Below are 27,892 nucleotides of genomic sequence, written 5' to 3'. Positions count from 1 at the left end.
GCCCCACTTATGGTAGTGTGCGAGTAACATCGGTTGCTTCAGGATGTAAGCGTGTTGCAGGGTTGTAATGAGCATAATTGTGGGCTGATGTATAATGCTACTCAATGTGTCCGTGCAATATTTTTAAATAAATGATGATGTTTAATTTGAGTACTGGCCTTGGCTGAGGTTAGTGATCTCTGGCCTCCAGATGATGTACCTGCTTTTCATATACTTTCATATACCCCGATGCATCGGGGGTGACAAACTTCAAGCACTCATCGACTGCACCCCAGGATCAAAAATAAACATTGTATTTGCAAGTAACAGATAGACTCTTTTTTTTAAAAGAAGAAAAAAAAACCTTGAAAAGATGTTGATGGTTGTGAGTTTCAATTTCAGCACCACATTTGGAAAGTCAAACAATAAAAGTGTCTTAAGGCATCAAGAGTGTTGCTTGTGCTATGGAAATTGATTACCACAGTGTTTAAGCCGGTCGTGTGTCAAAAATGTAAAAAATATTAAAGAAAGACGATTAAAAAGTTCAATTACCTCAAGTAAAATACACGGCTGAATAACTCATCACATGTAACGCCTGTAGCTATCTTGGATCTCTCTCTCTTCTCCACTTTGATGCTTTCAAAAATGGAGAGAATACACCCTACTGTTGAGGTAGGGGAAATAAAGAAAAACAGCTCAGAAAGTAATAAATTGCAAAGGAAATGAATTTCAAAACCCTGAGGAGGACACTTCTGCAAGACCTCCATACTTGGGGGAGGGAAAAAAAAAAGCATCATATCCGGGGCACAATTCAATTAGCTTTTCTTCCAAGTGTAGGGAAAGGAGCTCCGGGGAGAAATCAAAAGTTTGGTCCAATAAAAGAAGTTTTTCAAGGATGTAATGTTCTCGTGGCCCCTTCCTTCCCCCGCTATGCGTTGCCACTTCTTAGGAGAGTGCCACTCAAGCAGGCACTGACTTGTGATTTCTATATACAAAAAATAAATAAATCGGCTAAATTAAATAAAACAGCACATTGCAGATGCTGCTGTGACAGACACACTGGTCACGCTTAATCCTTGGCATTTTCATTGCCTGTTGTCTTTCTTGCCCAGTTATTTGACAGTGATCAGCGGTGATAAATTGTTCAATTAAAGCCACATTAAGAATCCAGAACACACTTGACATGCAGCGTCTTGGTTTACGTGTTGTCCAATTACTCTAAAGGACAAGACTCCTTCTTGCTACTGACAATACACATGTGACTCTCATCATAAGACAAATGGGTTTATTTATTTGAGTTAGCAGGCTGATTGAATGCTGGAATGCAGGACTGATGAGTTTGATTTACAAAAAAGGGGGGTTTTATCATGTGTTTTCTTTCTTTCTTTCTTTTTTTTTTGCTTGACTAAACAGAGCTTATTAATTATGCATCAGATTGGAAAATTGTCTTAAGTGAAGCGAGAAGTGAAATGGGATAAAACATTCTGTAAGTAGCAATAACAGGTCCACATGACTGAATTCGTTCCCTCAGAGCAAAGGCGCATCTCACCTCTGAACTTTGAAAACTTCCCACATAGTTCACTGCCTCAATAACCACTAACATCAAGAATCAAAACCTCTCTATTTGAGCTCATATTTTCCACACAATCCATTTAAAAAAGCAGCAGAGGTACTAATCTTTTGTTTTTTTGCTTTTAGAGTGGGAGCACTGGGGGTGAGGAGGGTGACATTGTTCTCTGCTGAAGGTCGTTGCCTTGGAAAAGGTTTAGCCTCAAATGTTATAAAAATTAAGATGACCTGGGAATCATCTTGAACAAATAATATTAATGGTGATGATTAGGAGGATGATAAGAGGAACAAGAACAACATCAAAGGTCTTGCCTGGAAATGTATCCAAACCATGATTCCACTATCCATACGTTTTCACACTGCCATAGTGTTGGAGGGGTATTAAAAGGCACCTGGTACTTTTTAATGTAAATCCTACAGTAACCATTTAACACACTCTAACCTTTCAATAGGAAAGTTACTTAAACATTTAAGTACTATCAAAATACTTATATATTCCGTTACTTTGACTATACTGCCAAGCATTACACTTACTGATTAACGGTTACCCTCTACAGGCGAGCGAGTAACAGAAGCATTTTTATCTTCAGATGCTACAGAAGCAGAGCCCCATCGTTAGAAAGCTCACTAAAAAACAAACATGTTAAAGTTTTGTTTTTCAGTTTGAACGTTAAAACAAAATTATTCACGGAAGATTTATTTATAAAAGCATGTTGAAAGAGAAAAAACGGACTAAAATTAGCATCTCTTCTTGGTTACTCCAGCGAGCTGAGATACAAAATCACAGCAAAGCTGAAAATATATAAACATACAGATATAGACGGAGCCCACTCTTAGGTCTCGCACCTTTCACCTGAACTGATTTCAAGCATTAAGAAGAATTAAGAAGGAGAAAAAAGTTGCACTCACTTCAGCGGCGTGAGAAAAGTACTTTTGAGACTATCCCCCCCACCCCTGGGGACAGGTTTTAAATCCGTATGCTTGGGGTAAGCGGTCAGTTCCCTCAGAGCAAATAAAAACAGTTACGTTGAATCTCCTGCGGCAGAAAAAAAACACTATATTCCACTTTCTCCAGCGGCAGTCACTTGTTAGCGAAGAGAGCATGTATGAAATACTCCTTTTATTCTCCGTACATTTGTATTCCTTCCCCCCAAGATCAGACGCTCCAAACCAGAATCTCCTCAGTGAAAGAAAAATAAAATGCCCTATAATAATCTCCAAACGTGTATCTCTTTATTGGTGTGTGTCTCGTTATCTCCGAGTTGCAGGTTTGGATTCTTTTCTTCCTAAAGCCACTCCGTACGGGCTGGGGGTGGGGAGACAGGAGTCAAACAGCCCCCCACATTCTCCCTCCCCCTATGAAGCGGAGGGGGAAAAAACGTAGGGAGTCCTGTGCTGCGTTCAATGCCGCCTCATAAACTTCGTCTCTTGACTTCTCCTACATCGTAAATCGCACCATGTGGTGCGTTCATGCACGTTAGTAGGAAATCATAACACAAAGTGGCCTGTAACGAAACGAGTTACTGCTGCTGATCTTTGGGTTTACAAATCTGGGCTGCAGTGGCAGGACTAAGAAGAGGCAAACACATGCATTTACATGGAACACTTTTAACAACATGAAGAGCATAGGTTATTGTAAAACCGTTCTTAGTCTAACTGTAGATCAAATTAACCTTTTCTCCATATGTGTGGATGTTCAGTGTAGATCAGCCCACATAACCTGCAAAAACGATCAGCATAGTTATTTTAAACTGTATTAGCGGGTTGGTATTAGAGTGACCAGTGAAAAAGTCGAAATAAGTGTTGCCATTGTGATAAAGTGTGACACACACACACACACACACACACACACACACACACACACACACACACACACCGTAGAAACAAGGTGTCACCCAATCACATTGGCTTTTAGTTGAAAAGGCAATCCTGATTGGCTTGTAGGATTTGAATTTGAACAGTGCCAGCTGGTGTCCACTATATCCAGCAGGGAGCCTAGACACACACTGGAGGCACATCAATCAGCTGACTCCATACTCACCTACCTTTGCAAACTGAAAATTGTTGCTCCGTCCTTGGCTAAAACCAGTTACATTTTGCTTTGTTTCAGACTGTCATATGTTACGCTGTGGGTTTAAAAAAATGCTTTATCCCAGCAAAGTGCAGCTAATTATGGCAAAGCACCTTCCTGGAGCTTTAAGGACTAAAGGAAAGGCTGGAAATTTGAAGAACATGAGAATTTAAAAGGTTTTTTTTGGGAAGTGTTACAATATGTGAAGCGCGTTGCATCAAATAAGAGTCCTCTTCTTCCCAAATAAAAAGAGAGGAATAATATTTTTTTTCGTGGGTGAACTTTTCAAGGTATGCAGGCAGTAATAAATGGGAACAAGCCCTTTTGAGAAGACACATCTTTTCTGTGTACTGGCAGAAAGCCACCCTGAGCCACAAGCAATCCTCCACTGCCCCCTTTCTGTTCTTTGTTTAAAACCCAGTGTGACATGTAGCACACCATAAAGAGGTGTAAAAGTCTGTGTGTGTGTTTGTGTAAGGATGGGGTCTAATCAATTTACTGTTGAGTATAAAACATGTGTTTATGTTACGAAGATTTCTCCCTCAGCCTCTTATTCACACCAGAGCCCTTTATTTAATCAAGGCGGTAAATCTTAACAGCGACCCAGAGCTCTCACCACCATTCCCCTGGTGGCGTGAGCCTTAACATGGTAAATTTCACTCGGGTAGGGAAATGCGCTCAGTGGCCGAGGCTAGTGCTTTGGAAGGATAAAAAGAGCACTTACTGCCTGACATGTGCAATCCATAACAGAATAATGAGACTCCTCCACTCCCGGAGTCCTCTTCCCCAGCTATCCCACTCCCGCTTTTTCTGTTTTCCTTGTGAGTGTTCATAAATGCCATGTAAATTCAAAGAGCGGAAGATGTGGCAAGTGCTCGGGGGAGAGCGTTTAATCGTTTGCGTCTTGTTTCCGAATCACATAGCAGCATGTACTGTTTGAAGATCCTCGAAACAAGCGGTGAACCTTGTTGAAACTGCTGCCCTCCTTCTGTCAGCTGCTGTGCTTCCAAGTGAAGGAAGGTGATCCTCATCACAATTGCTGCTTAGCAATGTTGTCAAACAGATAATGCTTGCATGCAAAAAAAAAAGGCAGAAGAATGGTTATTCCTGAATTTATATTCATAATAAAGATTGTGTGTCTTTATTGTGAACTGGTTGGTACATTAACCTCCTAAGATCCGAACTCTTCCACGGCATGCATTTTTAATTTCTCTTTGATATTTGGGCATATTGGGGCCCGATGAATGTAAAAACAAAGAATTACCAGATTTTTTGCCAGGTCCTAGGAGGTTAATAAGGTTAAGGTTTGGCTAAGATGGCATTTGTTGTGCAGAAACATGAACTTTCACTTCTTAGATGTGAAGCTGGATTGGAGCTTGAAGGTAGACCCTTCTTAACCAAAAAAGCACAATGAGGCTAAATGGTTCCTGGAGTGTTTTTGAACATCCTAAACAATTTCCCCTCATCTAAGGATGACAGTCTTCTTCTAGACGTTCTGAATTACGCATACCTACAGTATGTACACTATGACTATGCTTAAAAGCTGCCAAACCAAACCAACTAATTTAAATGTGCTCTACCAACACTGCCAAGAGGAGTGGTCAAATATGCAAGGATGCCAAGAGTTTGTTGGTGTGATACCAATAGGGCCTAATCAAGGTGTGCCTTGCTAAGAGGCATTTAACCAAATACTGGGGGGGAATCCTAATTAATTTTAAACATGTGCATCCAATTTGTGTTTTTAAGGTCATTAAATCATGTACAATCTTTTAATTATTGGAAAAAGAAGTCCAAAGAAATCATTAAAAGTCCGAAGTTCCTATGGCATTTATATCCATGATGAGTGTATGTAACCTTCTGACCACAGCTATATTTATATGCCTACTTTGTCTCCCTGTCTTATTCATGTGTTTACCCAAAGTTTTGCCAGGGGGCCAGGTAGGGCATTAACAGGGAAAGAGAGGCACAAAGAAATTCTTTTCTTTCTTATTCTCATTTAAAATGTCTAGCTTTTAATAAATAATTATCTGAATCTTACAACCAAAGTTTTTATATGATGTAAAATGTATAGAAACCACACATATACCAACAAGACTGTGTACATCACTGTCACAACAGTGTTTGTTATCATTGTTGTGAGGAGACCATAAATAGCATTTGCATTTTCTGTTGTACAGTTCATTTGCTGTTTTGTTTCAAAATAGCTGATAACTATTCGCTGACAGCTGCTGACAGCTGCTGACAGCTGCGAACAAATATAATTCTGTAAAGTTGTTTTATATAGTGTGTAACTGTTCATATAGAGCATTATTAAATTTATTGCTAATGCAATCATATGGCACATTGACTTCTGAGGAAATTTTAGACGGCGTTCATCATCAAAAAGGTTGCCGACCCCTGGAGTAGGCACTATGTGCCCAGAATAAACAGAGTCAACTAAAGAACAGGGCTTTTCAGCCTTGGGTTTTGACGTTAGAATCTCATTGCAAGTTGGTTAGTCCATTTCCGAAGTTTAACTAGTCAGACGTACCAAAAATGGGTACAATAAATATTAAAAGTGATGATTTTATTTTTTTAAAGTGATGAATCTATTTAAGTATTTGAAATATTTAATTTTTTTGTATTATGGCTTATCTGGCATATTATTTTTAATATATTTAAAATATCATGGACAGAGGATCATGGAGCAGGAACCAACATAGCTCCAATTACAGGGGACCTATTGAACATTCAAGTGTGAATGGAGTATATCAGAGTACATAAAAACTACGTCACTTATACTAGGTGTAATCAAAATCGTCTTTGAATGTCGCCCTTGATCTTCTCTTTTGTATCAAAATGGCAGCACTTCAATCTGAACATAATTTCGAGGGAGAAGTACGAGTCTTGGGAATCAATCTGGCAATTAAGGTATGTTGGGTGATTCTGTGGCCAAACCTCAGGTTCTTTGTGCCAAATATTCTTCTCAAAATGCCAAAGGACATTACAATGTAGCTTTAAACTGGGGGAGGCACATTTGTGTTTGTACTCAAGAACTGCAGTACGATTTTCATCCTTGGACACTGTGGACTAAAGTGCACTAAAAACTGCACATTGGTCTCTGGATCGCAGCTGTTCACCCAGCTCCCATTAACAGTAATGCTAAATAAAGTTGATTCTCTTTTTAGTTCCATGTTGAAATTGAAAGTGTGTATATACACATTTAATCAGAAGGTCCAGGGAGTATAAACACAGAAGCTATAATGGGACACTTTGAGAGGAAGAGTGGTAAAATTAACTTTAAATTAGATACGGCTTTTTTTCTGGGGTCTTGAAATGTTTTTTTGACGTTTTAAAAGAATTTACCATTGTATGACAATTCATAGAAGTCATCATCACATACATACTTGCCTTTTTTTATTAGCTTGTTTTTAAACAAAATGTTGATTCTCAAATATGTTGTGCCAATTTCAGTCTGGTGTATTAAACAGGGGACACTTGACCGCAAATTCCAAGGCTTCTTTTGCCAGTCCATCCCCTGGTTGCTTTCTTCCTTATTGTCTCCCTGCTCCCTTTCGTTCATCTGTGTCACCCTTAAGGGTTGAGACACAATCACCTCTGATAGCAGCGGGCCATCGCTCACTCTGTCCCTGAAGGCGACAGCCCACTTACTGCCAGCTTGTGCTCAAATGGAAGACATTTCATCACCCTACTGAAAACACAATTAAAAACACGTGCACGTCCGGTCGGCCCTCGAGAGCCACCCTTTGTCATAAGTTTAGTTACACTGAGTCTGCCTCACCCTCTCAGATATTTACTTTCCCTGTGACTGAGTGTTTATCAGCTAGGTTGACAAGTGTGCTTTTTTTAGTGCACTTGAGGCGCTGGAAGAACAAGAGGAAGTGAACCAGTGCTCAGTGTTTAACGCTCTTCTTTCTGAGAGACATTTGTCGCCTTGTAGCTTCAACAGTTAGCTGATAAGTGACTCTCTAGGCTAGAATATTTTTCTTCTTCGCTGGAAGCCAAAATGGAGGACAGTGTGCAGGGTTTTTGGTGAAGGGTGATTTCCTCAACGCACACTCATACTGTACACACAAACACACACAGAGCAAGCGGGAACAGAGGCAGACTGACGGCTATTAGAGAGCAACGATGCTTGCTCTTATCTCCCTCCACGATAGAGATCTACAAAGAGCTTGAGAGAGATTATGAATTCATTACCTTGATACACAAGTGAGCACTGCAATAGACAGGAGTTTGAGAATGGAGATAGGAGCTTGGTGGGTGCAGGGAGAAGAGAAGGAATGGGAGTGCAATGAATTACATGCTGCTAGCGGAAAATAAATCTGTCTGCTTTCTTTGCATTTTTAGGACAATTTTTTGCCTTGTTGCATTTGTTGATTCTCTAAAATGTGTTCCTCCCATGTGTGATCAGGCTTTATTACAGGTCTAGCTATATTTCTTTCCATTTGTGCATTTTACCCAGCTAACAACATTTTACCCCCAGATTTTATCCATCCATTTTTTTCTGCACAGAACTAAAGAAAAACAACTACATAAGTATCTGGATGAGATTCCCCAGAGCTCAGTATTGACATTAGGCTCCTTTCTGAAATTGATTGGTTTTGTTGTCATATGTGATGTTGAGTGTTTTCAGTTGCACTTCTGATGATTGCAGTTCACGGCTCAGATGTAGTTTTTGCACAGTCAGCTTGCATCGTGTCAAGTCTCTTGTGTTAAGTATCTAACTTTATAGTCTTGGGAGAAAGGACATCTCAAAAAACAACTTAAACAATAGTCTTTTTTGCTAACGTAACACATTTCAGTCAGTGTAACTATACAGAAATGTTTTCTGTGACCAGCCACACTGACCTATTCTTGCCTCTTTCCTTCCTTCAACTCTTGTGAAATTCTTTCAGATGGCTCACTTTCAATATGGCTTCCTCACTGTGTGTTTTCCCTCAAGCTCTGTTGAATTCGGCTGACGTTTGGATGCAGGTAACAAAGTCCAGTTAAATAAACCAAAGAAATTCAGAGAGAGTGAAATAAACAGGTACAAAGACATAAAAAGAGAAGTAAGTACGTAAGTTTTTTTTCCTCTTTGTCTTATGAATCTGGTAAAATTGACAAATGCTTTACGCGATGCCTGCTCGAACTGTAAATTTCAAGTTCCCTGCTAGACTGAGCAGACAGTTAACTGTGAATTTAGTTGAGCTGTGAATTAAGGTTGTGGCCAGACTAAATGCAGTACACAACCATGGATGAGACTCCCCGGATCCACTGTCAAAGTCCCGTCTGAAGAGATACTTGCAGATGTTATTCACCCTCTACTCATCATGTCCCATGATAGCATTACAGAAGCCAATAAGCTGATATATGCCACTTCAACAGTAATCCTAGAGACACGTGGGTATAAAATCAAGATTATATGCAGAGAGAATCCCCCATGGAGGAGAAACCTGAAAACCAAAATCAAGTCCAGAAGAGCATTAGTCGATTAACAGAGGTGCAGAAGGGCCTGGATGGATAAAAAGGACATCAACAAGTCCACCACTGAGTCTCTAAAAACACCCTTCACTGCTAGGCTGAAGAAAAGTAAAACCCAAGAGAACAGAAGGCTTGTTCTCCAAGGACCAGTGTTGGGGAGTAACGGAATACATATACCGCCGTTACGTATTTAGAATACAAAATATGAGTAACTGTATTCCGTTACAGTTACCGTTTAAAAAGGTGGTATTCAGAATACAGTTACTTTGTTGAAATAAATGGATTACACTGCGGTACTTTCCTGTTTCATTTTGTCGCGGGTCAGGACTGTTTGGGTTTTGTTTGACAGCTACGTTCTTTCGTTCCAGGCGGCAGCGTTACGGTTGCCATGGTTACAGGGCGACGCTCTCTCTCTCTTTCTGCGACTGTGTGTTTCCTGGGTGAGAGAGCGCCTTTTCGTTGTTGTTGTTGTTGTGCTAAGCTAACAGGCAGAATGCTACAAGCATAGCTCTAAAGAATGTAGCATCATTGGCAGTATAGTCCGTGTTGCAGGGAGAATGCACTGCCATACACGTTATGTGTCTGTGAGCGCGAGGAGGGAGAAAAAGGCGAGTGGAAAGGTACGAGTTGTCGTCGAGGAAAAACGGGAGCTGGAAACATGTAAATATAATAATAACCACTGCAGCCAAGAAGAGTGCCTGACGAGCCCAGTTGTAAGTAAGCTATTAAGACTCGACTGTACACCGTGTTCGTGTTTTCCTCCGAAAACAATAAGTTCCGTTGGAGCAGTCTTTCAACGCCTCTCTCTGTCTCTCGCAAGAAAAATTGACCCACACAACAAAGTAAAGCTATTTTTCGGCTATGAGCCGACAGGGACCCCGCCGTATTAGTCAGAGGTCCCTTTACTACAGTTCGGAGTCGCGGACCTTCAGTAATAGTAATAAATCACACAGCAATAGTACATTCACGTTGTTGTAAAAAGCACGATAATATATTAAGTAATCCAAAGTATTCAGAATACGTTACTGTCATTGAGTAACGTAACGGAATACGTTACAGAATACATTTTGGGGCATGTATTCTGTATTCTGTAACGGAATACATTTTAAAAGTAACCTTCCCAACACTGCCAAGGACCTATAAAAGATGTACTCCCAGCTGCAAATGCATAATGGCACAAGGACAGACCTACTCAGAGCTGATCAAAGCAATGAGAGCACACAGCAATAATCTATTGCTGTGTGATTTATTACTATTAGTGAAGGTTACTCGCCATACCAAGAGCAACTAGATTTTTAAATCTTAATATAAAATGAGTAACAGTAGGTTGACATTAGGTAAGGCTGCACTTTTTGCAGCAATCTCGTATAGAAAACGATTCCGCGCATATATAAAACAGGTCCGCGGCTCCGAATCGTAGTAAAGGGACCTCTGGCTAATATGTCAGGTTCCGTGTCGGGCTCATAGCCAAAAACTAGCTTTACTTTGTTGTCTGGGTCTGCTTTGCTAGAGCGTTGAAAGACTGCTCCAACGGAACTTATTGTATCGGTGGAAAGCGCGAACACAGAGTACATTCGAGTCTTAATAGCTTACATACAACTGGGCTCGTCAGGCACTCTTTTTGGCTGCAGTGGTTATTATTATATTTACATGCTTCCAGCTCCCGTTTCTGCCCATGGACAGTTCGTGCTTTTCTACTCTCCTTTTTCTCCCTCCCTCGCTCACAGACACATAACGGGTATGGCAGTCCATTCTCCCTGCAGCACAGACTACACTGCCCATGAGGCTACATTCTTTGTAACACTCTTGCCTTCATATTAAATTATTTTTAAAAAATATTTCTTCACGTCATTATGAGACGCGAGATTGAGACACAGGCATTAGAGCCTCTTAATGCGTGTTTTGTTTGGATTTCCAATGGCGTGAAATTACCAAAAATAGAGAGGGCATAACCGAACATATCAAACAGGAAAAGACTGCAGTATAATCCCTTTATTTCAACAAAGTAACTGTATTCTGAATACCACCTTTTTAAACGGTAACTGTAATGGAATACAGTTGCTCATATTTTGTATTTTAAATACGTAACGGCGGTACATGTATTCCGTTACTCCCCAACACTGGTGGTTGATTGAACAGTGCACCAAGATGCTTTGAATTGGCAACCTAACCTGAGCATAGACTGACTATGACTCAAGGTTGGTTTCCCTAATCTAAGAATCTTGGTGAGGAGCTGAAAAGCTCATGACTGACAAGCTGACACATAGATTCTGCAGTGCAGAATCTATCTTATACTCACTTCAAATAAGTATACAGACACAGATCTAGATCCAGGAGAAAAGTGACCATCAGCCATCTCCAATACATGGATGACATCAAGCTATGTGCCTGGAGTGAGCAAACATTGACTCACTGATCCACCTCACCAGGATACATAAAGAGGATACCGAGATGTAACTCAGACTGGATAAGTGGGAATGCATAGTTATGTGCTAAACAGTAAGAATATTGCAAGACACATTTGCTTACAAGCCATCAGATAGGGATCTGAAATAGCTATAATAATTATAGCTGAACATATGATGTGATAGAGTCCACTGATGTCAAGGCATAAAACCTCTTCACAGTGCACAGAGTATCCCACTCAAGTTCCGGCACCCTGAGACTCTACAAGCAATGAAAAGAGGGATGCAAAGGATAAGTGTGTGTTACAACTACAATCAAAGATGAAGCAAGGAGAATAGGTGAACTTATGAGAAAAATGCCAGATCCCTGGATGAAGTGTTATAAGAATTACATAGCCAGCTGAAGACAGATGATAATGGAATAGAAAATATCATGGAAGATATTGGTTCTATCTGCCAGTGTTAGCAGATGGGGGAAGAGGGTGGCATCAAGAAGATCTACCAGTGGTTAAGAACAGCTTGTGTGAAGGACAACATAGAGGCTCTGACCATGGCAGCACAAGAACCAATGTACTGCAGTCTACTACAGCCCACCTGATCCAAGTTGTCGGCTTTGCAAAGATGCTTCTGACATGGGCCAGCAGGCAATGGCATGATGTAAGAGTCAAGCTTGGATTTTAAAAGTAAGAGGCAGTGGTGGTTGACAAGAAAAAGATAAAAGTTGTCCCAATTCTAGCAGATATTGTCATTAGAAAGAATGAGCGTGAGGAGCACCGCTGCATGGGATCTCTCCTGCTTCCTACTGCAGATTTAAGTTAACTGGCTGTAGGTGTCAATATGAGCGTGAATGGTTGTCTAATTCTGTGTGTTGACTCTGTAATGGACTAGTGACCTGTCCAATGTACTCCACCCTTCGCCTTATGATAGGTGGGATAATCTCCTGTCCCTGCTTCCCACCCTGAACTGAATATGTGGTTGAGGAAGCGGATGGACATATGTCACTAGCTTAGCAATAAACTTAAGGAATTGAGAATGTGATTTCTGGTAACAGTCATCTGTCTTATGTCTGTGGCATGTTTAGTGTTTTTGTGCTGGCATACACAAGTACCTTTAATAATATAGCCCATATACATCTCAAAACACATCTTTGATTGTTTAAAGGAAGGCCTTGCAGAGAGAACCCATTTGATAATTTATGTTGTATGTAGGCATACTTTTAATGAAGTAATATATCATTACTCTGTGTATGTGTAGTTCACTGGGTATATTTCATTTGTATCTATACTGAATGATATTTTTGTGTGCTGTGTTTGCATGTGCCTTTCAATATGCACCACTGTACAGAGGGTACTGTATTTGACTGCTTTTAATGCTTTCAGGTCACAGTGCATGTGTGTACCTTTCAGGGAGTGTTTGTGTATAAGTGTGTGTGTATTTCTAAACCGCAGAGAGGCGGGTAAAGCCATAGAGGCCAGTAGTGATGAGTGATGCCAGAGGTGGTTTTCTACCAACCTCTCCGCTGGCTTGCTGGCTCTCTAATGGCCTTCTCAGTGGGCTTACTGACCGACTTGGTGGCTCTCAGTGGCTGTGTCTTCCTTATTTGGTAGTGGAAGGTGGGGGATGGCAGTGGCAGGGTGGTGGATGGGAGAGCAGTGGTACTCTGTTTACATGCAGGGGCAGAAGGTCAGAGTGCCAGAGTGCTATGGACCAAACGCAAATAACTTTAAGACAGTAAGTGAGCAGGCAAGTCATTGCTTCACGGTAGCGACTGGATGAATCAGAGCAGAGTGTGTGCGCATGCATGCACGTGTCAGAGTATTTGAGAGGGAAAGGGTGGATAAGAGTAAACACTTTAGTGAGGGAGGCTTGAGAAAAAAAGGTTTTACTACAGGTAATTTCCACTCATATGGACACACTGTTCTCTCTTTCCCCTCTCTTGCTCTCAGGCCCGGACAATTGAGAGGAGTCAGTAGAAAGGAAATTAAAGGCAACCATCCTTATAGTTTTACTCTTGTCCGCTTGACTGCTTGCATGCCTGCCTGCTTGCTTGCCTGCATTCCCTGGGCAATGTTTATGCTGTGCCCTGCCTAGGACAGAATAGATTCGCCCACACAGCACTGTGCTCTCAACCAGAACCTAAGTAGGTCTGGCAAGTCCGAGCCATAGTCTCATTCACTTGCACTCCTCTGGATTAGGCTCTATATCCTGGGGCAACAGTGCAATGACTGCATTAATAGACCTAGATAGCATCTCTCCATCCCCACCCTAAATTGTATATCCATTTTCTTTGTTTCATATCAGCAGGTTGTTTGTTCTCTTCCATCAGCTTCGTTTAAGTTTTGTTACACAGTTTGGCAAATCACGAGAGACACTTAAGTTTTGAGTGCGTATAGATTCAAAGCCACGGGGGATGTATGAAATGCTGCATAATTATGAAGCCAAACTCAGCATAACAGGTTGCCAGAACTTGTGACAGAGCTGATGATTGAGCGATGAAAGAAATTAAGCTTAACGAGTTTCAGAGAGGACCTTTATTAAAATGCACCACACTGCATAGTTTCACATCATCACTCTGAGGAGAGAATATATAGTAAAACATCCTTCATTTCCAAATACCATGAAATTACACGTGCTAGCATAATCAGATTCATTGCCTAAAAAACTCGAGGTCAATTTACATTTCTTTAAATGCCGCAACAAATAACTGGGTGTATAGCGTGCATAATTGAATGATGCTAATTCATCACTGCATTTTTTGGTCCACTCTTTATGATGTATATTAGGGTTGTTGCTAGTACAGTAATTGTGTAGTAAAAGCACTGCTGTGAAGAGGATGGTGGCAGAAGGGCACATTATCCAGCCTGTCAGACTACCAGTGCCACGCTACGGATAACACTGCTCTGAGAGAACACAGTGCCTCTTGACGCCAGCTGTAAAGATTAGCAGAGCTTTGTTTAATTGTGCCGCTAACATCCTAGGAGCCACTTAAGAGCTACTGCTCTCTTTTCCTTCGAAACTGTCTTTAAAGCTCAGCCAACAGTTGCTGTTGTCTGCTCATTCAGGTGCAAAGGCCTTATGGATTTGTCCAATTCAGGTACACTTAGAGGAGCTCACATCTCCCTCCTGCTGAGGAAGGCAACTGAATCGGCAACGCAGCCAAGCCATTACCGAAACACTTAAAACAGTGAACTGAAATAGATGTCAAAAATTAAACGAAAGACGCCGCATCCAATTTGGGCAAATAGCTGCTGTTGATCATGCAGTTTTAGCCAAAGTGGCCCCACTGGTGGCCCACAGTGCCCGTCTTTGTTCAAATGAAATCAAACTGAAGTGTTTTGCAGCTGTGAAAACAAATAGCTATTTTGTCCAGTTAGATGCTTACTAGGCAAAATAAAATGGCTTTTCATTTTTAAGGCCATTTTCCCTGGAGGCTTAAAAATGAGATTTGGTTTATGAAAGACTTGAAGCACGTCAATCACTGCATTGTCCTGGTTTCTCACAGCATCATAAACCTTTCACAATTACTTTGTAAACATGTATCCAGGCCCATCGTGTGCTTATACTGTTGAAGTGTGAAACACATTATATATAGCACTAACAAGACAAAAGACTAAAAGGACTGTAATCAGTAGTAAAAATAGTCTAATTTTAGTTAATAAAATCTAAAACCATCTTAGTTTCATAACTGAATTTTCACTTTTGGGATTTCTCTGCAATTTAAGGTGTTATTTTTAGTTATGACAAGGGTAATAGGAAAAGTGTAGTGTCCTTGTACTCAGCAGTGTCATAACTGAAAAGCTCACAACAGTAAATGAATTGTCAAATCATTTCCAAACTGTGAACAGAGCTGCTCTCCTCTGAACATCCTATTCCCCCAAATTTATATTAGCATGGCTACCTGTCACTGCAGCTGTCCGTGGAAGAGGAGCAACTCATTCAGAAGATGATTTATTTACTCATTCAAAAAAAAAAAAATCACATAAGAAATATTGTATTACAGTTTTTCTCAAATGTTAAAACACAAAAGCCAATCCTGTAACCCAAATGACCAGTAGTCTAAACACATTTACTAAATGTAGCCACCATATTCCAGTACCATAAACACATGTCACATGAAGACACAATTCACAAAACACAACCCTCTGTACTCATAAATCTAAACACATTTTTCCTTGCTAAAACACATGTTGCAAAACAACTCTGCTCATATCCTCAAATGAAAGCCCATGTGATGCAAAATGCTTGCCACAGTCACCAATCTTTGAACACAGGGAACACACCTGGCGTCATTCACTACACACAATGACTCAAAATTGAAGACACTTGTTGCTAATGCTGTACCCACATGTAAAAGCAAGTTCAGAGTGCACAGTATGCTGAAGGTTCCAAACAAACACAATGGATGAAGGCAGAGTCAGGGGAAGAGGAATTTGATGCAGAGGAGGGAGAAGAGCTGGCCCTGGAAGAAGAGGAGCAGGCCAATGAGGAAGAGGAGTTCAAATGAGAGGAGGAAGAGGAGCGACCAACGAGGAAGAGGAGAAGGCCAACATGGGAGAGGAGAAGGTCCAGGAGGGAGAGCAAGACAACCTCGCACCATCATTACGGACGAGATGCGAGCAACAGCTCAGCGACATGATGCCGCACAGTGATTGTGGTGTGTGTGTGGTGTGAATAACGTAAATAAAAAAACTTCACACCCTGTTCATGTTTTCAAGATTACTGTTGTGTGCAATAGATTCTGTTTTTGCATTGAGTTGTGTTACAGTAGTGTACGTACATGCAGGATTTTCTATAGATTTATACTACTCATATGAAACTCACAAATCTAAATGCCTAATCCTCTGCAGAGATCTACGACGATCCGTTACTGTATAGTTTCTAAAATATGCATTGGCAGTTATGAAACAAAGAACCTTCTCACAAATTGAGCATTGTGTTTTCAATTGTTTTGCTGTAGTGTGTAATGCTGTGTATAGTGTTTATAGTTTTGACAGCTTCGAGCTGCTCTCTTGGTGTGGGAGTTTGAGTTTTGCAGTGGGAAGGTGTGGTTGTGTTTATGTAGCTTTAGAGAAGGGTGTTGTGTTTGGACATTGGGGGACCTGGTGGTAACGTTTGTGAAATGTGTTTTAGCATTTGAGAAAAACTGTATTTCTTTAGTGAACACTTTCCAAACATCAATACTGGAATCGACTCAGTCCTTCTGGTACCAACCAGTTCATGGGAGCAAAACAAAACATTTCAGACTGAAAGTAATGATGAGATTAGACCTGTTTTACTGGACAATGTAACAGTTGCTGATTTCTTTTCGTATTTAGCTGCTGCTTGTTTTTTTCCAGCTTTCTTTCATTGATGCTCCCAATCTTTTAAATTGATTTTAAGTAATCAATAATAATAACGCCAACACAGAAAGGTCAGCAATTTGATTGGACTTAGTTTTTGACTCATGCCTTCATTTAGCCACATAGATGCATGGTTGATGCAGGAAGCTGAAACATGAGGAAGACCATTAGATCAATGCAATTTTCAACTAACTACTAATTCACAGAGGACATGTTTTAAAATACAGTTTTTTGTTTTGCTGATTGTCAAATGGCACAGTCAGTGGATCTAACGTCGATACACACTGTTGTCGCGCTCTCAGTTTTCAGCTTGTTGAGCCCACAGTGGGGGATCCAGATGTGCCATCTTGCCTCCAGAACCTTTTCTGCAGTCGAACGAAGCAGGGCAGCGAGACTTCACTCTCATCGTGGTTTAGTATACCAAATACAGCTGTTAATGAGGCTGGTGGCCTCTGGCAGCAAGGTGACAAGAAGCAGGGGTCCCTGTGCATATGACGAGGGTTATGTCTGGGCTTTCATGTGCTCTGACACCCATTTGTTCATATTCATTCACAGTTTCTGCATGTCTTCTGCTCTGCCAGCAGCACTAATAATCAGGCGATGATATGGAAATAAGAATGTGGTGTGCAGTGTATGTAATGTCTGTGGAGTCACCTACATTTGATCTATCAACTTGAAATTAAACTATTCCCTGACTGGAGCAATAGAGATGAGGGAGTTTCATAACTAAGCTGGGGGACTTTTTAAATTTTTTCCTACTGCTGCAATATTTGAATGGATAATATGAACATCTTGAGACATAGGGTGGTGGATCGTGTACAGTTAGAATTCAATAAATGGTGATATTACACCCCAAGAGCAGTATGTAAAAACAGCCTAATGTTCAGCCTTTTAAAATATACTGTAACCGTTTGTAAGAAAGTCCTCTGAATTTGTTAAAATTGGGGATAAAACGGTCTGCGGCCTGCAGCTGAGATGTGGAAAGACCGACTTATTAATGACTCTAACTACCACTTTGCTTAGTGTGCTGTTGTTGTTTTTTTTCTCAGCCACTCTGTGTATTTGCTAAATGTGCTATCACAATATTCCTAATTTCCTTCAAAGACATCTTGTAACAAGAATACAGAAAATTATGCAATTAGAATTAAATGCAGGCGTTACCTTTAATTAAAGGGGATGAAATCTATAATCACGAGGAAACTCTGTACAGTAGGAACATAAGTTTCACTGAAAAATGCATGCAGAAACCATTTCAGATGAATTCTGCAGCAAAGTGGAGCAGTGAATGAGCCTGTAAATAAACCCCATTCAGGAGGGTACATTACATGTCTAAATTGATGCGCAATAGCTTCCAGATCTGAAAGTCACCAGCGCCGTTCGCTGAATGAAAAGAACTGCAGAAGTAGAGAAGGAGCTCCTCAGTGCCAGTCTGCAGTGACAGGTAGATGATATCTCTCTCAGCCTTAGCACGGCTGTCAGCATGGATGGATGAGCTTAGCGCAGGGTGCACCCAAAGCGTGAAGAAAGATGACAGTTTATTGTGTCATTAGGACGTGGAAACAAAAACACTGGAGTTGGAGTTGAACCAAACTTCAATAAACTTGCACTTGTGCATGTGACTGCGTGCAAAATAAACGGGCAATACTGCGCCCCGATTTGCTTAATTAAACATCATTAGATATTCTATAGTTTTGATTAACTGCTTCCTTTGCTCTGCTTGGTTATCTATTAAAGACAACAAGAAAAAAATTACCTATTATCTTTTTCAATTAGGCCGTTAGGTTAATTTGCCGTAGCCTTGCTTTTTGAGTGATAATTGTTAGTTCGAAACATAGTAAACAACACGGCACCAGCAAACTAGAATGTGTATATCTGCAGTGGTTAAAAAAATGACAAGAGGGACATGAATGGGAAAAACGTATTCACGTGGGATTATGGGACACTGTGACTATCAGAGATTTGTATGCAAAAGCAGAAGAAGACAGAAAAGCAGTGAAAGGTAGGAACACGTGGATGAAGGATGTAGCAGAACAAAAAGAAAAAGGATTTAGAAAGCATGAATTTGTGCCCACCAGTGTAAAATCAGTTATTATGCAGGGTGCGAGGCAGCTTCTGGAAACATAATTGCTCCATCTAAAATGGCGGTGCACTGTGCAAAAATTTAGGGGCCCACTTACCGCTGGGTTGTTTTCAAAACCTTTTTAGCCTCATATCTTCAGCTGCTCCAGTGGCTTCTTTTTCTTCTTCTGCTTCTTACAACTCACTCGCTCGTACCTTTAAAGTAGATGGAAAGAGAGAGAGGGAAAATGACAGAGAAACATTAATGAAAGGGACTACTAAATGAACAACCTCCTCAAGTGGTGGGTGGGGGGATTCAACAAATGCTGTGATGAGTTTCTCTCGCTCTCCCTTCTTGGCCTTTTGTGACCACAGGACGGCAGTTCTCGGGCGAGGAGGAGGCTTGCTGCTGATTGCCTGAGAGCTATGGAGTGCAAATCTGCATGAAGTCCCTCCTGGCTTCTCTTGATCATTTTCTCCTTCACATCTCTAATGAACCTGGTCCAAATCTGTGGGTGCATGCATGTGCGAATTTGATTGATACTTGTTTTGATATTCACTCGTGCACAACAGGCTACTGCATTTATGGAATAAGTTGATGGTCTTAATATGAAATGTAATTGTAGGGATTCATTCTCATTTTTGTGTGTCTGATGAACAATTTTTGTGTTTGTAATATTCGGCTACTTAAATATATATATGTATATGTATATATATATACATATATATATATATATATATATATATATATATATATATATATATGTATATATATATACATATACATATATATATATATATATATATATATATATATATATATATATATATATATATATATATATATTAAATGTGCATACCGTATATTGACATGTATTTTTAGTTTTGTGCTTTTGTGAGTTTCTTTGTATTTGGAGGCCTCACTGTATGTAGCCTCACTCGATATTCAGTCTACTCTCAGCCAGGTCTGCAGCTGTGGGTAGCAATACCCATATGGAAAAGATATATATCAATCTTATAAAGTTTGTATCTGTCTTGTGTGAAACTTCTATGAAAAGCATATAAGAGTGAAAACAGACATAAGATCCCTTGAAAAATTATATGATGAAACTTGTATGTTTTGGATACTTACTAAAACAATGTATGAAAGTAATGAGAAAGTGGCCACTTTCATGAGTAAATCATGTAAGCCTTATATGATTTACTCATGAAAGTGGCCACTTTCATGAGTAAATCATATAAGTTTTTACTATTTCTTTTCCATATGGGTAAGTCCACCCTAAGGAACTTCCACTGAGCAGCTGAGGAAGGTTATCTCAAGTGAGAAGTCAGAGGAGCTCATCATTACCCCGTGGGTAGAGACTTCTTTCAGCTAACAACATGAATATCATTAAGAACAGCACGACATGGGCATGATCAATATCATGTGGATATAGCAAGTCCTATGTGGACAGCTTCTCCAAATGCACTTCAGCAGTAGTTTTGTACCATGTTTATCAGTGTCACTCTCTTTGTTGGGTATAATTGATTAATAATAGCACTTTAAGGATACATTACAGATTCAATTGTGCTGTTACTTGGGTTACAAAGACAAAAACAAAAGAACAAAAAAAGGCTATTCTCTTTGCTCCCTGTCAATCAGCTGATTTCAGTGCAGGGACTAGGAAAATCTGCAGCTTTTGAGGAGTAGCGTTGCACAAAAGGACAAGAGTGTGACTGTAAAGTGCCAGTTGTGTCCAGGACAGAAGTAACTGCATTACAGTGCTAACACAGCACTGAATCTTTGCAATCAACTTTATAGACAGCATGCTAGCTCAAAGTCGGTGAAGAACCTAGAGTGATTTTAAAGTTAAGTTTTATGGCGATCTCAGCCCAGCAGCCAGAGCCGGATCTTCAACAGGTAACAGTGACAAGACTCAGGATTCTCCATTTCTGCCTCTACATGTTTCTATGGAGAAATTGCAGTGGCAATCGCTTTGCTTTGTGTTCACACTTCAGCACATTTTAAACGAACGATCGTCTGTACGTTCTCATTAGGATCTCATTAGGATCGTTGTGTGGGACTGCAGACTAAAGTACATATTGTTAACTACTAATTATAGGCTAAGTTTCAGAGTAAAGTGAAATCAATGTAACAAATTATTTTCACCTGGTAGTAAATAAGTTACAATACGATTACTTATTAAAAGTAATTGTATTGGATCTGGTTGATATCATTGACTGAATGTTAATAGCAGCTACTAGAATCAGAGGTCATCTGATTATCAACTGTACTACAATATAAATATACCTGTGATCGAGGCATGATGCTGAAATGGAACAGCACTATAAATTATATTTAGAAGTGTTAGTCCTTTGTGTAATTTACTCACTCAGAGTCCTCTCAAAACTTTCTGTTGATCTGACAACTTTGTACATTTTTTTTCAAAAGAAAGGATACCAAATTTCCACTGACTACTATTTGTCCTCATCCTGATGTTATTGACTTCTCTCCTCCTCCCCCACTGTCTCACGAACTGGGCGCTGCCTGTAGACAATCTCCAAGCATCCTCTGTGGGCTTTATTACCTTGACGGCTGACCGTCAACATGATCCTTCATTCTGACAGGCCACCGGGGTCAGGCTGGCCCTCACTGGCCAATCAGTGTCAACTAACAGGCTAGCTGCAGTAGGAGTCCCTGGTATACTAATTACAGCACAAGGGAGAGTAGAAATTGGATGTGTGTGTAAAGAAATTTTTTTTCAGATGATACTGAGAAACTGTAATGTGTTTGTGTGGCCATGCATATCAGAAAGAGTGCAAAGCGCTTCACAGAATGGGCTTGAAAACAAGTACATAGCATAGTTTTAGTGATTTTCTGGGGGCAAAAAGTCACATATACAATAAATATGGCTGTTTCCACACATGAGCATACACTCCTGTGTGTCACTTGGAAAAAAAATGTGAGGCCAAATTCTGCAATACTCCCACACGCCTGGCTGCCAAGACGAGCGCGGGGGAATTTGTTTAATGTACAGCATTTATTCACTGCACACACGCTGTTGCACTACCGCTTCCTACATTGCATGAGACACTCCCTTGACCGGGCAAGTTGCCATTAATCAGCCAGAATGAAGAGCTAGTTGTATAGCATGGGAGCTAAAATACATTCAAAGTCAACATCCAAGAAAGTGGGAATCTTGCCTACCATCTTAACAATTGCATGCTCTAAGTGAGAGCGCAACTCTCTGATTGATTCTTTTTCTTTTTTTTTGGTTTTGTTTTTGCTACACAACATGGGTTAAGTTACGCTTTGTCCAATCATGTGGAAAGCAGCTCCGGTTTGTTTTCTCATGACCCTGCAACATATTGGCATTGAATTTAGTCACCGTGCTGAGACAGATGGCCGAGCATCATGGTGCATGGCAAATTGGGAAATGAAAACATGCATGCTCAGAAATGGGTATATGTGGTTTCTTTCCAGCAATGTGGTCACATAGGGTGCATTCAGAATAGAAGAACAAGGAACTGGGAGGCTCTAAGCATCCACATGAAAATAAAAAAAATGGCAACATAAAAAGAAGAAAAACACAAGGACGACCTACTCTTTGCAAATGTCAACAGGTATGCTTCTTGAAAAGTAAAATAAAAAAGCACACACCTCAACCAGATGATGAAATGTCAACACAATTTCTACTTCCATGTCACAAAAGTAAAGACTATATTTTTCTCTGAATGAAAAAATTATGTTGCTATGGCAGCACCTGATGTCTCTCTTTCCTCACCTTACACTCAGCCACCCACCTCCTCTGCCTCCATTGTCCTCCAGGTATTAAAAGACTAAAAATCAGATCTTCGCTGGGTAAGGAAAAGAAAACAGAAAGGAGAAGACAAATGGCGTGAAGAGAAAGAATGGCAAACGTGTGAGGGGTTAAGTTGATGTAATCAATAGAATGGTATCGGTCAAGGGAGATGAGAACGGGTGGAGAAGGGGACTAAGGTGGAGGATCAAGTCAGATAGTGAAAGGAGGAGTAAGGTGAGATCAGATGAAAAAACAAAGGGTTGAACGGAGAGAAGTCAAGGGAAATGAGGAAACTAAAAGAGCAGCTTCTATGTGACTGATTGACTGATTTGAACTTCTAGTGGTTCTCCCACAGTACACACTTCTCAAATGATATGCCACAGGTGTTTGAAATCCAACTTTAGATCTGCTCTCAGCTACTTCTCAAAAGATGTGCTGACAAAATAAGACTTTAACACACTGGAGCCTAAACTCAAGCTTTATAGAAGTGATGTGGAATTGGAGATTATAAGCTTTTTCCTCCCTCAAAAGTTTGTCAAAAGATTACAGACACGGTGTCATGGTCCTGGGTCAAGCGACCCAGTATTTGAGTTCCATGTATCTTCTGTATTCATTTGCACCTAGCTTAGTTCACCTAGTTAATTTCTAGACTGCAGTTTAGTTTTGTTCCTTAGTTGTTTATGTCATCTTCCCCTGTACCAAGTCTCCCCGGTTCATGTGTCATGTCTAATCTCCATGTTTCCTGTTTTACTTTGAAAGTCTGTATTCACTGTCAGTGTATTCAGTTTCACTCCTCCTGTCCTGTCGTTAGGTTCATGTGTGTCAGCTGTGTTCCCACCCTCCGTGTTTCCATGCCCGGTCTGTTGTATTCTAAGTCATAGCCTTACCTTAGTTCATTCCCAGTTTAGGTTTCTGTTTAGTTATTGCTTTTGTGCTGCCCTTATTCTTGTTTGTTTCTCTTGTGTTACCAGCCACAATAAAAGGCTCGCCTTCTGTTAAAGCTCACTCCCGTCTGCTCACTTGTGTACGCACCTGGGTCCATTACACGCATTCTCCACTCGGTCCGTCACAGCGGACCGTGACACACGGGTGCTAACATTACAAACCTAGCTTCTGTTGTTGTTCCTATGATCATTTTATTACAATAAGACAAAATTGACAGAGAGACACAGCCAGTGGGCAGCTTCCTCTTAAAGAAAGGACTCATTTTCAAATTCCATGAGAATATTTTGTCATTTGAAACAACCAATTTTTAGTTAAAGTTCATATCCCACTTAAAAATGGATGCTCCCCCCCCCCCCGGATGTATTCCTTTTTGACTGATTTATGTAGGCTTCTTGACCTTGCTGCAAAGATAAATTCGCTATTGTCCTCAATCCAGTTATAGTGCGTCGAATAGGTTTTTATATAGTCATAACATGTAGCTGTCAGCATGCTTGTGTTTCTGAATATGATGTCCTTGAGAAAGTCTAAGTCTGACCACTCATTAAAAGTACTGGTTAAATAGAAAAATACAGGAGAAATTATAAATCTGGGAAGCACTGCTGGATTTCAAAACCTTTCAGCAAAGTAGGCAGATACCAGCTCAAACATGCTTTGGACTCGAGCTCTGAAAAACTAACACATGAAGTTTAATAACTGCCTGCCTTCCTTATTTTATTACATCAAATTCTCTATTCTAGGATGTTAATAATGAACGACAAAGAATGAAAATGACCATGTGCTAGTGTACTGTGTCTAGGAACCCACTGGCTATCATCTGATGACTTATCCCCCAGGGTGACCAATATTTTTGTGCCAGTGGACAGCCAGGCCAAGACTTTCTGCGTTGTGCTCAAGGCATCTATAAAAATATAGATGAGGATATAAAATAAAAAATAATTTTTTAGAAAGCTAAGTCTGTTTCCACCATTACCCAGTGGTTCTGACATTGCACCGTAGCAAATGTCTTTTCTATGATGGGCTGTTTATCTGCATGTGGCTAAAGCTTGCTCACTGTTGATTGGGTAATACTATTGGTGCTAAATAGGCTGTACCTTTGCATACAGGTTGCATACAGAACTGTGATGTGTCCATAATATAGTTAAAAAAAAACCCTCTTCTCACTCATCACCACCAGAAAACTTTGAGGAAATTAGCTTGGCAGTGGTTTAAAAGTGCAATTTAATGGTTTTATTAAGGAAAATCGGTTCCCTCTAAAACACTTTGATCAGCATGTTTGTCACAGTGCCTCAAATTCAATAAAGTTTGCGAGAGGTTTCTTTCAAAACAAACAGAACACACTAAACAAGACAGATTCCCCCCGAAAGCCTCATTATTCTCCATGGCTTCTAACTAATCCTGTACCTTTGTGCTCTGTCAGAAAACCTTCTCACACTCAGACAACACAATTCTGTGATGAAACACTCCGGCTACGAGGCTACGAGCCACTCTGAGTGAAGTTTCATTAGCAGAGTCTGTTTTGAGCAGATAAGTACAACAGAGTCCAATATACTTACACGTTCACAGCAGATCCCCAGTCATAATTGCTGCCGTGTAACATGGGTTAGAAAGTCTATGAGGTGAACCGTCTTATGCACACACAGAAGTGCTCTGTGCTTCTTTGAGCTGGCAGTGCATTCATGCACTTAAATCTTCTTGTCATTTAATTTTTTTTTCCTTTTGGTTTTGCACACTGGACAATTGTGAATCGTGTGTGTATGTCCAGCAGCAAATGTGTCTATTGGCATGCTGTGTGCAGTGACTGATATTCAATTAGTCCACCTGCCACCTCTACATGGCTCGGCATTCCAGCGCTCAGTAAATCAGGCCGACTGACAGCACACAGGTCGATATTAATATTAACGCCTCTATAAATAATGTTATTGTAGGCCCCCATGTTAATGCTTCATGATATGATGGGCATGATAAAGTAAAGCGTGTTCTATTGTGAAGGTGCAGGCGGGTTTAATAGGGAGAGAGACAGACTAAGTCCCCTTCAATGTCCTTCGATAGAAACGTTGGTGACACTGGGTTGGAAAGGCGCCGAGGTGGTCACAGCTGTGTTCCCGAGCCTGAATGGCTGGGGGAGGAGGCGGGGGGTGGAGAGGTTTGGAGTGTGTATTGTTCGTGCGCATGTGGTGAATTTGCGGAGAGTTAGAGCGAGGGGTGGTTGGGAATGGACACAGTGGATTAATTATTATAATTCATCTCCCGGGCCACATGTTTATGGCTCTACTCAAATTATTGTCTGACTATCTGATTTCCATTTTGTACACTGCAGTGTATGCACTTTGTGTGTATTCGTGACAGGAGAGGTCCGTGGTTGAGTAGACGAATGGCTTTGCTATTTTGTGACAATTGCCCATATTTCACCGTGACAGCAAACATATCACTGTAGCGTCTTTATGTGTTCGCTGCAAATCTTCAGATTAGCCATTGGCTGCAAAGAGATGGCCGTCATTAAACCAGGCGGGGTGTCTGAAATGTCAGCTTGTTAACTTGACCTTGCAGGCAAAACTAGGGCATCAGTCATTACATTTAGAGAGGGCAAAGCTTCAGTACCAGTGTGAAAATAATAACTTCCTGAAGGACAACAATATGGGCCTGCCATCTCATTTAGCACTTAGTGTTACAGTAGGATGTTTTTGGTTTTCTCTGACTCGGTCAGTTCTGTACTTTTCTACTTAAACGTGTCTTCCATGTAAATCCTCAGCTCATGAAACCAATCTACTTTCTCACTTCAGTAAATCTAGCAAACAGAGTTCAAGGGAATAAAAACATCACTAGTTGCTACTGATGTGTTTATTAATTAATTAATTAATTTTTCAACCTCAATTCACATCCCCTCCACAAAAGATGCTGCTCAGCATGCAAATTCAAACCGGTGATGCTACGGTCCCAAGGATCCTTGAACCCTAAGCAGCATAATTTGTGCCCTGACCACAAACACACTCAAAGATTCATGCCCAAAGGTAAAAGTATTGTCAACAAAGCATCAAGAAACTCTGTGCAGTCCAAGCATGAAATAATCCACAAACAGTAAGTCTGTGTAGGTTCTCGCTCATGCAGGTCATGGTATTATAAGGAGCTTGGAAAGAACAGCAACTGGACTTCTTTCTTGAAGACGTTTCACCAAAAACACTGTGCAGTAAAAAACAAACTAAAATTATCTTTTAAAAAAAAGCTAATGTTGTCCCCTCCAAAATAATTAAATACATAAGTCACTGCAGAGAGATATTAATCAATACACAGACACACACACACAAACAAACACTTGGTTATACGGTGTAATTTTGCATTTATAAATGAATGTAGAGAATTCTGGGACAGATTTCCAAACCTCCAATAGCTTCATACGTGCACAGTTGCACACAACAAACGCTGACCAGCCCTGGACCAGGGGTTTTGCAAAGCCTGGATCATCCCCGCTAATCCACACTCATTAAGGATGAACTCCATGATAGCATGCCACCAGCCTCCACAGCCCCCACCACTTTTACCCCACTTTTACGCATTTGCTGCACTCGCGCGTATAAGTGGCTGGCAGCTTTTGATGGCGATTTTAATAAATTACTGTAGATTGTAGCAGGTATGTTTGTTCCTGCTGCATGAGTAAACAGAACACCTGCCACACCTGTCGGCGCTAATCAGGCCTGGTTTAATTAAAAGTGACAAAGCTTTTATTTCATGCAGGCGAAGGGGTGCGTACTTGACCGAGGGATGTTAAGCACTCTTTTCCTGCACACCTCAGAGAACCACGTCTTCAGATGGAGAGGGTAAGTCAGGATGAGACAAACTGGGTGACAGAGCTGGTGAATCATTTTACTCTGGTAAAATGTAAAAGGATTTTTAAGCAAAACTTCATTTTAATTATTAAAACACTTCTATTGTTCCCTGGGATAGAGAAGAAATAGTTTCTGCACTCAACAGATTTTACCCGAGGACTTGCACATAAATAGAATGTTCATTCTCTCTGCTCCTCCACATCAGAGAGAAGGTCACTGCTGAGTGGAGTCTACCTACAAGCCCCTTGGGCTGAAAGAAAAAAAAATCCACCCGGATGCTTCCCTTCAAGCGTTGTGCCTCCAAAATAACTCTTCCTCTGCAGGGTTCTTAAATAAATTACAGATATGCTATCCTCCCAAGATGTGATCTCTGTTCTCCAGCACAAATTAAAAATTTAAGCCCATTTAGGTTGGTGCCCGGTGTAACTTGAATCAGTGTGGTTGTGAGAGGGTGGGG

At 40.6% G+C, this 27,892-nt stretch overlaps 1 protein-coding gene across 10 annotated transcripts in view; it reads right to left on the bottom strand.

Moving 5' to 3' along the window:
- ptprsa (protein tyrosine phosphatase receptor type Sa) overlaps positions 1–27,892 on the bottom strand; it is a 241,846-nt gene that overhangs the window by 176,004 nt on the left and 37,950 nt on the right. For 9 of the 10 annotated variants that reach the window (XM_086263230.1, XM_086263221.1, XM_086263226.1 and 6 more), the window contains exon 2: positions 19,007–19,103. The gene's annotated coding sequence lies outside the window, so the exon portion shown is untranslated. Of the gene's footprint in view, positions 1–2,457; positions 2,813–19,006; positions 19,104–27,892 lie in introns of those variants that run through there. The other variant, XM_086263222.1, reaches the window with a different exon arrangement.

The sequence above is a fragment of the Aulonocara sp. 'chitande type north' Nkhata Bay genome, linkage group LG15 (genome assembly GCF_057382095.1).
Source record: "Aulonocara sp. 'chitande type north' Nkhata Bay isolate Kocher_YH1m ecotype deep benthic linkage group LG15, A_spYH_male_GT1.1, whole genome shotgun sequence".
Classification (NCBI taxonomy): domain Eukaryota; kingdom Metazoa; phylum Chordata; class Actinopteri; order Cichliformes; family Cichlidae; genus Aulonocara; species Aulonocara sp. 'chitande type north' Nkhata Bay.
Note: the sequence above shows the minus strand (reverse complement) of the source record. Positions and strands in the feature narration are given on the sequence as shown.